The sequence below is a fragment of the Bactrocera neohumeralis genome, chromosome 6 (genome assembly GCF_024586455.1).
Source record: "Bactrocera neohumeralis isolate Rockhampton chromosome 6, APGP_CSIRO_Bneo_wtdbg2-racon-allhic-juicebox.fasta_v2, whole genome shotgun sequence".
NCBI lineage: Eukaryota > Metazoa > Arthropoda > Insecta > Diptera > Tephritidae > Bactrocera > Bactrocera neohumeralis.
This window is the reverse complement of record NC_065923.1, coordinates 35,448,525-35,460,164: the sequence shown is the minus strand read 5'-3', so window position 1 is coordinate 35,460,164 and position 11,640 is coordinate 35,448,525. Positions and strand designations below refer to the sequence as shown.

The following is an 11,640-nucleotide window of genomic DNA, read 5'->3' as shown; positions in this document are numbered from 1 at the left end:
TCTATCCGCTTTTCTAATTAACGCTGCAAGTAATCTGTGTGCAATCTATGTATGTGTTGTGTGCCTTTGTTTTTGTACGATTTGCTTTCTATAAAGTGTTGACGCCACTTGTTTCCCGCTTCTCCTCCTCGTAGTCGTATGATGGTGACATCATGTTTAATTTGTCTTCATAATTTTTAATTATTTTATTTTTTAATTTAAATTTTTTTCTATTTATTTCTTTTTATATTTTTTTCTTTTCTTTAGACAGACTCATAGTTGAAAAGAAAATCCGAAAAAACGAAACCTCAAATAGCCTCACACTGCACCCGCTCCTGCACCTACTACACCTAGCATAAAGCAACTTGAAAATATACACATTAATATGAGTTAAGTTCATGCCAAAATGCAGCCGCATTGATACCAAGCAAACGTGTCTGCTTTCCGCCAGCGCGACATTAAACGAAAACCGATGAAGAAATACAAATTGTTCCAAAAGACACAGACCCGCACGAACACCTTTTTCTTGTATTATATTCATTTTTATTGATGCGAATCCGAGTATTTCAAAATACCAAACGACGTTGTGCCAAATAACGAAGATTTATATCTCTTAACCTGTATTCACGCTTACATACATACATATCCTTTAAATAAAGTATTTACGTTATTATAAAATGGAAATGAAGAACCGAAAACTGTTTTGAATCTCTACTGCTTATATTGCTTTGTGTGACGTGACATTTGCTTTGAGAAAGCATTATATCAATTTTGTTTGCAAAACGCTAATGAAAAACGGATACCTCTTATTGATAGAGATGTCTCGAGTACTACTAGCCAACTATTTGGTATACAATTATTACTGAATATTAAACAGACTACCTACCTTCGATTCGTCAAGCGTTACTCTCAAACGATTCAAACAAACTATGCCAGTTGCTCATGCAAACGGGCAGTACTTGGGCCGCTATCCTCTTATGATTTGTTCTAATACGAAAAGATATTTTCTTCGGGGTAAATAAACGTTGCTGTAAACCTTTAGTTTGGTTTTCTGTAAATTGCTACAATTAATTTTAAGTCTGAAATTCTAAAAATACAAAAAAAAGAAAGAAATTTGTATTGTCAATTGTTTTTATGACCTACCCTCAATAGTAAAACTTATCTATAATATACGAAACGAAACTAGGTAGCATTGAAAATAGCGGTTATACTACCATAATGAGGCCTCGAATCCGTACGCTTCCTTGTAAGAATTCTACTCGAAAATTTTCTTCTTGCTTTTACGTGTAATTTTTTTGACAAGAAAGCAGAAGCGAGCAGTGAAATGGCTAATGGTAGACAGCATTGTTTCTACTTATTGTTATAATTATATAAACTGTATTTAAATAATTGTGATTCCAAGCGATATATAATTATCCGAGATTTGCATTGGTGCACCGCAACTAAAGGGAGATCTATTTCGAGGTTCCATACTTTTCTAAAGATAAAACACAGTAACTTCAAATCTAATGGGGAATGTTTATTGTCGTTCGAAAGAACTTCCTTTGACATTTATTTTTTGAAGAATAACTCTTTCAAATGTTGGCTACGTCTCAGGTGGTCCATCCGTGGAGTCCAATTTTTGATATCTCCTTCGAGCATTTATACTGGTAACTGGCGAATGATAAGCTTGAATCGAAGCGGAATTGTTGACTTTCGACTTTACATAGTCCATTTGAGGAAAAAGTATAATATCACAAGATCTTGGTGGTTGATCGACCGGCCCTAATTTATCTACTCACCGAAGTGTTTTCTCAATAAATCCATTCATTGGTTCGGTTTGTGGGAAGTGGCGCCATCTTGTTGAAACTAAATTTCGCCGAGAGCACGATCTTCAATTTTAAGCATGAAATAGTCGGTTACTATGGCGCGATAACGGTCACCATTGATGGTTACGTTTTCACCAGCAGAAAAAATATGGAACGATAATTCCACCGACCCACAAACTACACCAATTCGTTATTTTTTCTGGATGAAACGGCAGCTCTTGAATCTCAATCTGGCTGCTCTTCGTCCCAAATGCGGCAATTTTGCTTGTTTACATACCCGTTGAGCCATAAATGGGCGCCATCGCTGAACAAAATTTCGCTCGAAAATGTCGGAGCTTCTTCGAACATTTCAAGAGCCTACAGAACGAAGCGAGGTCGTTTTAAAAGGTCGAGCGGTTTCAGTGCTTGCACAAGCTGTATTTTGCACGCTTTTAATTTAAGATTTTGACATAAAATGCATCAAGTCGTTTCATACGTCAGTCTGAGTTGCTGCGAACGGCGCCGAATCGACTTTCCACGGTCTTCGTTTACACACCCAGCCGCTATATTAACTTCAATGCATGCTGGACGGCGTCTATTCTGTCGAATATTATGCAATAATGAATACTGAGTCTCAAGACGGGTGATGATGTTGCTAATAGTAAGCTTAGAAGGCCGATTATGTTGAAGAAAGTACCTCCACTTGAATCAACTAGTATTTATTGCCGTAAGGCTTGTGCTTTAGAGACTGTTCGAGAGAACAAGTTATTTGTTAATTTAGTCGACTGTGAGTTGGAAATTTTTATATTTTTAAATGATAGTTATATGAAAGGGTGTTTTTTTTAGATATAAGGGTTTCAAGGGTTTAAGGGTGTTATCATAAAGATACGGGTTTGCCATTACGTTTTAAAAATAATTTCGAGTTAGTGTGACCGTCGCGGCTGTCGTTGGTTCCATGGCATGTAGCGCTGACCTTTTGAAATCAAATGTCTTCCACATCAACTAATCGATATAGATATGGAGATTTATACATATATATAAATGTTCAGGATGACGAGACAAGTTGAATTCCGAGTGACTGTCTGTCTATCCATCCGTCCGTGAAAGCGATTACTTGAGTAAAAATTGCGATAACTTAATGAAATGATAAACCTGTTCCTTAGCAGAAAAGTGACGACGAGTTCGTAAATGGGCGTAAACGGACCACTACCACACCTACAAAACGCCATTATTCAAAAACGAATAAAATGACTTAACTAAGCACTAAATTAAGTTATAAAGCAAAAGGCATTTGTGGGCTGAAATTTTTCCTTTGAATTCATATCTCGGGAGCTACTTGATCGAGTTCAGTCAAATTCGGTATATGATATTATTCTGACATTCTTACATTAAAATCAGGGAAAAACCACGCCTACTTCCATGAACAAAATTTTAAATTTCATTTGATTATTTCACTTTCCTGTACAGAAATCAAACACCAATAAATATATTCGGATAAAACATTGCACAAATAGTCCATTTGAGGTATGTCACCGCAAGTTTAAGAACTTACAAAATCTGTCCATAACGCATGGCTGACTTTTGCCAAAAATATCGCTTGGATATGTTATTGAAATTCGGGGAGAATATTTCCTTAATAATAATATACACTTGTGTCAAAAATGGGTTGAATCGGATCAATATTAGCCGAAACCGATAGGCCAAAAAAGTGCTTCGTCACAAACCTACAAACCGTACAACCCTCACTTTTTGAGATATCAATCGGAAACTTTGCACAAATTCTTTCCTGACCTAGAAGCTGCTCATTTGTAGTATAGGACCATTATATCATATAGCTGCAATACATAGTGAACTATCAAAATCACGTTCTTGTATGGAAAACTTTTTCATTTGACAAGATGTTTTCACGGAATTTTTACAAGTTATTGTCTGAAGTAATGAAAGTACAATCTCTGAAGAAATTATTTAGATTGGATCGCTATAGCATATAACTGCAATACAAATGACCGATCAAGTTCCTGAGTGGAATATTCTGAATTTGTGAAGGATATTATCGGTGTAACCAATGATAACGCTTCTTCTTGTGTTATTAGAACATGGAATTCAATATCACATATTTTACGTCAACAATTTTTATAGCATTTCTTGTTTTTTTTTCGCCAGCACCAGCTATTTCACTTTACACATAAGTAAACGCATTTTGCCTAAAATATTGATTCTCGAGCTCGGCAACTAATATTGTGTGTGCTGAAAAAATATTGGCTTTAATTAACAATGACGTGTTTTCGCCAAAAGTTCTACAGAAAAAAATTTTCAAAATACTCAAAAAATAATACATACTTGCACTCACATAAAATTAATGACCGCTGTATTTACCGTTGATGCATGACCAAGATGCATTCATATGTGTGATGTGTGTGCTATCTATGTAAATATATGAGCACATTGGGCACAAAAATAGTTGTGTTGATGACAATATACTCTTGTATGTAGGCGTGCTTGCACATACGACCATTTTCTGTAAATATAAACAACAACCAACCGACAGTGAATAACAACAAACCCTAAATTCAATGTCAAAGCGTGTGTAGATGTGTGAAGATATCGAGAAGCACATACAATTTAAGTGAATGCGAGTTGTTTTAGTTGCGAGGAGGCAGCGCTCATATGAAAACGATGATGGCATATATCCACCGTGCGTCTGCGCGCTGCCAGAAAGTGGGTTAATATGCTAGACAGTGCCATTGATATCATTTCCCAAAATATCAATTGGTGCGTCAGCTGTGTCACTCATGGGAGAAAGCGAAATTTGACGGATACGCTTTGGATAACGTGTTTACATATTGGCCTACTACACTCACAATGAACACAAACTATCCACTATGGGCAAAAAATAATAAGACTTTGTTTATAAAAATAAAATCCTTAATTTATTCTTCAAAATCTATGTCGGTTGCCTTAAGGGGTAACATGGGTTTCCTCGGGTAAAAAAACAGCCTTTTTCAACAATTTTTTTTCATACTTAAAAACAGGAAATATTTTATCAAGAATTTTTTATGGGTTTTTTTGAAAAATTAAAAGAATTATTTTTTTGAGACTTTCAAAATGACACCATTTCCGGTTTGGTCGGTGTGAAGAAAATTATGAAGAAAAAAAAAAATTTTTCGCGACATTTTTTTTTCAAGCAGTTGTAATCGAAAAAACTCCTTCGTCGCAGTCTTTAAGAATTGTTTCTCAAAGACGTGTGTAGCTAGCCTCGAGCACACAACTTCTCACGACTGTATCTCCGAAACTATTAATTTAGGACAATATTCTAGAGGTGTTGTAGAACTTAATAAGACAATAAAAAGATCAATTTTTTGAAACCCAAAAACCCATGTAACCCCTTGAAGTAATCCGCCTTGGCCCGAATATACTTGTGCCAACTTTTTTCCAATCCTCGAAACAGTTGTTAAAATCAACCTTTCCGGTTTTCGGCCTGTCCAAGTCTAGATTATCGAAGAAAACTGTCCATAACCGGATTTTTAATCTTTGTTGCCATGTTATTAATGTTTCTTTCTTTATTTGTTCTATTGCGCTTTTGTTGTTATCGGATGACTGCTTTAGCTCCCACAGCTTTTTCTTTTCGTGTGCTAGAAGGTCAATTGGGGATTTCCGCTTATAACGGGTTGTAAGCATAGATCAGAGACTTATCGCCAGTAATATTACGGTTCATGACATCATTGTTTTGCAGACGTTAAGACGATGCTGTTTTTCGAAGAAATTTAGTGATTTCGGAACGAATTGAAATTTCACTTTTCTAGTTCCAAAAGATTTTTCAATGTTGATTCAAGATGGGTTTTGCCGTAGTGGCTAAAAAGTTCTGTCATCATTTTTTCATCGAACCCAACAGAATCATACTTTAGAATATTTCTCCAACATCTTATGGGAGAATTTTTTGACAGTTTTCCACTAGAAAACATCAATATATGTAGATACAGCATCAAAAATGATATGTTTAACTCTTCTGACTTCCAGTAGCGCAATAAATTAACTTAAGAGATAATGTCTGCAACGAAGTTTTACAACCCTAATATCATTTGAACCATCAGCTAAATTAATGGATATATTTCCTTTTAAACATTGTTGTAAGAATGTTTTTTCGGCAAAATCAATTTATTTTATTCAAAATGGTCTCCTTCTGCTTCAATACAGCTTTTTGCACGGTCCAAAAGCATGTCGAACGAGTGTTTTAGCTCGTTGGCCGGTATGGCCGCCATAACGCTTTCATATCATGAGCAAATGCATTTTTCCGAAAAGGAAGAAGTCGCACGGTGCCATATCAGGTGAATACGGGGAGTGGTTAATGGTTAAAATGTGACTTTTGGTCAAATAATCGGTCACAAGCTTCGAATCGAATGTTGGATTCTGAGCAATTTTTGGTCGTCAGTCAATTTGTGCGGAACAAACCATGCACACACCTTTCGTAAGCCCAAATGTTTGGTTAAAATGCAATAAATCGATGTTTTGGAGATGTTTAAATTCCATTTCAATGATGATTTCAATGGATGATCACGGATTTTGATTGGCAATCGTCATCGCTTTGAAAACATAAACGTTTTTTCACTTTTTCATCACTTGAAACGTTTCGGTAAAAGTTTTACCAATTTTAAAACAAAATTTAATGTTGGCTCTTTGTTCGAAGCTCATTTTCGCACTGATAACACAAACATACTGACACTTAAAACGCAATAACTTCACTTCTATTTGATGAAATGTCATGAAATTCTCACTGGATCGATAAAAAAAATAGCAGATTCTAACGCACCAGTCGACATATGTATGTATATGTAGATGGCGCCACCAAGGGGCGCCAGATTCGAAAAGTCCTGTTTACTATGGAACATACCTTGTATATCACATATCTCACATACAAACTATTAGTCTGATCTTTACACTTCGCCTTAAAATTAGACCCATAGTCTCTTAGGTAAAATAGTTCAGAATTATAGGTAGAACATATCCCGCATACGCGTTTGTATAGAAAAAAAACGACCCGCTCTAATGCTTATATAATAAAACTCCATTTTAATGGAATTGCCAATTCCAATCATGCTTGCATTAAAAAAAAAAATCCTTAAAAAAATTCCAACGATTCAGAAATACCTGAAACGATGGAAATTGTGGATGCTGTGCTGGTCAATACATATGATATGATTGATTGCATATGTGGCTACAGATGTATAAATATATAAAAATATGTAAAAAAAAATATTAAAATATCTACAACTTATATGAAAATTCTTTCAATTTTTATTTTTAAATTTTTTTAAATTTTTTTTTTAATTTTTTTTCTTTAATTTTTCACAAAGCTCTAGAACCTTAAGCAATACTAATTCATTCATCACTCATTTTCACAATCAAGTTCACTTAATTTCCACAACGCTTGCGCCTAAAAGCATGCTGTGTCCACAAACGGAAGCGTTGCGCTTAAAATGTCTATTTTATTTGGCTATTTTGGTTGCCATTTTCAAAATGACTAAATATTTAAATGAAAGCATTGATGCAGAAATATAAAACGCTAATAAAATGGTTATTGTGAGCATATTTTCAATACATATTGCTTAAAAAATTTAAAGATATTCTCTTCAAGAACTTTGGTGTTTAATAAAAAGTATTACAAATACAATAAAATTTGCTTTCAATAATTTAACTAAATATGCAAAATACTACTGTTTATTACAATCACTCAATAAACGAAAGTTTAGGTAGTCATTTCAATAAATTTATTTTTTTTACGCAAAAACAATTTGAAAGGCTCAGTCAGTCCACGTACATCACGCCCCTTCACGTTCCGTTGCGTTAATCACCGACACTCGCTGCGGTCTCACACAACAAATTGTCGCATGTGTCAGCCACAAAGGCAAAATTCATTATTTTTCCAAGCGTCAATTTGAATAATCTTTCGAGTGCGCGAGATTGAATATTTTTTGACATTTTCGCACCAATTTTTTGCGAGTGCCAATTCATTTGTTTCGCTTGTACCTTTTTATTTTTTTTTATTTTATTTTGCGCTGTACAGTTTTGTGTGTGTTTCTTTTTATTAATTTTTGGTTGTACTTTTGTGTTGGGTTTCAAATTTTACTAACGCTTTATGACACTGAACAGCGAATTGTGTCATCCATGCAATTTGTTTGCGATTTTTGAATTTCGGTCGCGAGATGTCTATTTTTGGACACGCCAACAACACACTGCATTAACCATATAAATATATGTACCTGTATGTAAATCGTATACATATGTATTTGCACTATATTTGAATATATCCGTTGCATTGTTGCCATATGACCGCTCACAATTGTTTCATAATATCTTTCATACAACCATTACATAAGTAATGTATAATTAGCGGCGGTGGCTGCAGAAATTCGCGTAATGGATTTGGTGAAATGAAAATTCTGGCAGTTGGAATCGCCGATTTGTGCGCCATTCAAAATTATTCTTTCCTTGCAAAGTCTAATTGAGGTTACATTGTGTGGACTTAAGTACAAATACACACAGCATTGATATTTTTTTTTTGTATGACGTTGAAGTCCAACGATAATAAAATACCACTTTTGACATGAAGATTAACAAAGGACTTATATTGAAAATAAATTATGTCAGTACTGCAAAGTCAATGTAAATTTTATAATTAGTAAATTGATAAGGATAAATGGCTTTTATTTACATTAAGCCCACATTTTTTGAGAATAAGCCAACCAAAGTAGCAGACTACATTATATTAGTGATAGAGCGCTTTCACCGTAGTAATTTCATTCCCATTTAGAATAACGAAAATCATTATATGTGACCTGGTCTACGGAAAGGGGGCTTAGGTGTCAAAAAATCAATTTTCACTTTTTAGTTGATTCGGATGGAAGATGAGAAAAAACTAAAAAAACAAAAAATAAAAAAAAATTGTTTACGCACGTTAGCTCCCTTTTCGTAGACCAGGTCACATATTTTGTGACAAAGTACCCGGAAATTGTTGTGTGGTTTTCAATGATTTCGTCCTTCAAGCGATTCCATAACTCTATGTAATAGTTTATGTTGATGGTCCTTCCTATTACAAGGTGGTCAATAAAAATTATTCCATGCGCAGTTCCAACTCGATGCCATTCCGATGTGTGCGGCGCAGTGGTACTCCCTCTGGCTAACTCAACGACTTTGTACTTGGCAATTTACTAAGTATCCTTCTTTAAAACTTGAGTGAACGCATTTCAGTTAGTTCTGTACGATTTTCGAGTTTTATTATCTTCTAAATCCGTCATAATCCAACATATTGTATATACAATGAGCAATAATTTTAATGAGACATGCAAATGTGAAGTCTAGGAATTTTTAAATATAAACAAAATTTTCAACAATTTAATATTGTATATTTATTTTCAACAATTTAATATTGTATATTTTAACAAAGTACCATATATTAGCGGTGGAAATCTATAAATTCACCAAATATGTTTATATATTTATGTATGTGTAAGGTGAATCACTGAAGTACAAACATAAAATAACTTTCTTTATTTTTCATTTTTGACTCAACACCTGAAACCTAAAAAATGCTTTGCTATCGGAAATTTTTAAATCTCTGCATGAAAAAAATATTTGTTTCAAAATTTTTAATTACACTTCTCAAGTGCTACACTTGTGGTTAATAATTTGTGGCTATGTACCCAAAAATGTTCACCGAATTTTATTTATGTCTAATTATATACCTTTTGCGAATATTTCATGGGTAAAAAACACGGGAATGTTTTTGTAGATTTATCATTACTCTTTAAAATAATGAGTTATAAATTTTAATTTGTAAATAAAAATTAAGTAAACAGTAAAAATATATTATATAAGTCAGTATAAATTCAGCTATTAAAAAAAGGTGTTTGAGGTGGGGTATTGTTCAAGATGTAAATAAAGATTTGCAATCCCAGAGAATAATTTGTTCAAAAGTACTGTGAAATGTTCATATTATACACAAACATTTATTATTTGAAAACTCAATAACTATTCTGAATTGTTACAATTTTCTTTTAAGCAAATGGGAATATAAATCGGCTATTTTTTTAGATGTGTGGTTTGCAAACTTGATTTATACATAGTTTGGTTTGCAAATTCATGATTGATTCATATTGTTTCCAAATTGTACACGTTTATCACCAAAATAATGGTTCGTTCGGTTTAATATTTGGTGAACATAATCGTTGTTGCTCCGTCAGAATCGGAAAGGACCTCTCCGAGCCGTTCGATACCAAACGAGGTTTCAGACAAGGCGACTCCCTATCTGGAGAAAATAATTCGAGCTGCAGAACTAAATAGAGAAGTTACCATCTTCTATAAGAGTGTACAGCTGCTGGCGTATGCCGATGATATTGATATCATCAGCCTCAACATCCGCGCCGTTAGTTCTGCTTTCTCCAGACTGGCCAAGGAAGCAAAGCAGATGGGTCTGGCAGTGAACGAGGGCAAGACGAAATATCTCCTGTCATCAAACAAACAGTCGTCGCACTCGCGACTTGGCACTCACTTCACTGTTGACAGTCATTACTTTGAATTCGGAGATAATTTCGTCTATCTTGGAACCAGCCAAAAGCGAAGAAACGACTGGCGCGCTGTTGTTAACTCGGCTATAATCGCGTAAGCGGTGTCTACGCCAATTAAGAAGAAGAATCGTTGTTGCACCACGTTTTTTATAATCGATAATGGGTATCCGCAGCAGGGTATCGAGAAAGACTCCATGAATATATCCGCCATCACGCGACACAATTGGAGCTGCGCCTATCTACTTTAAGGAAGATTTTGCAAAGGGACCTTGGTTTATGGTCTTGCAAAACCTAATCCGTACAGGAATTGAACCCGAACAAGTTTGCTAAGAATCCCGATTTTCACAAGAAATTTTCTTTTAGGGATGAAGCTCACTTTTGGTTGAATGGTTACGTTAGAGGGTTATATACAGTTAGAAGGCCGAAAAAAGCGAATTTTCCAGAATTTTTTCTGAGAAAACTTTTAAATGTATTGATGCAAAAATGTGTGCACTTTCTATGAAATCATTTAACTGTATTTAAGACTTAAGACTTAGTACTCGTATTAGCAAAAATATTTGAAAAGAACTACAGCAGATCTCCGGGAGCTCCTTTCAAAAAAGGCGTTTTGCGGTGACCACTATGCCTCTGAACTGGAGCCTCTTAAATCGAAAAAACTAAACAGGTTTCGTTAAAGTAATGTTAAATCTAGTAATTTATCGATCGGAATAAGCAAAATAAATTTTTTGGCTAAATGTCGGTCTCTCAAAAACCAAAAATCGATTTTTGACCGAAATTTCGGCCTTAAATTGTTTATAAAAAATATTTATCTTTGAGAAATAATCTGCGTTTTAATACTATAAAAATTACTAAAAAAAAGTCGTTTTCGAATAATGTTGGTTACAGTCTTTGAAAATAATATTTTGAGAAAACCGCATTTAAAGTTCGGAATGCACTTCCAAGCACTCTGAAACGCCAAATTTGCGTGTAACTTCGAAAATATTCACCGCAACGATATATAATTTTCTGTGTCTATTCTTAAATATACTATACATATGTACATTAAGAAAATAAAATAAAAAAATCGATTTTTTGAAACTTCTAACTGTTTCTAAATCCTTAATATAATGCCTTACATTCTCAAAAAGTCACTGTTTCGTGTGATCTATGGGCAGAGGGAATCATTTGCCCATATTTCTTTAAAAATGTCGGTTATAATATTCCAGTCAATGAGAAACGCTACAAGAACATGAGCAATGACTTTTACATGTCTGAATTGGAAAATATTGAGGTCGACTAACATTGGTTCCAACATGACGGCGCTACATGTCATG

The 11,640-nt window shown here is 34.3% G+C and overlaps 1 protein-coding gene across 5 annotated transcripts in view; it reads left to right on the top strand.

The window, feature by feature from the left end:
* Positions 1–11,640, top strand: part of LOC126762990 (four and a half LIM domains protein 2) — a 253,696-nt gene that overhangs the window by 179,044 nt on the left and 63,012 nt on the right. The gene's annotated exons all lie outside the window — the stretch shown is intronic.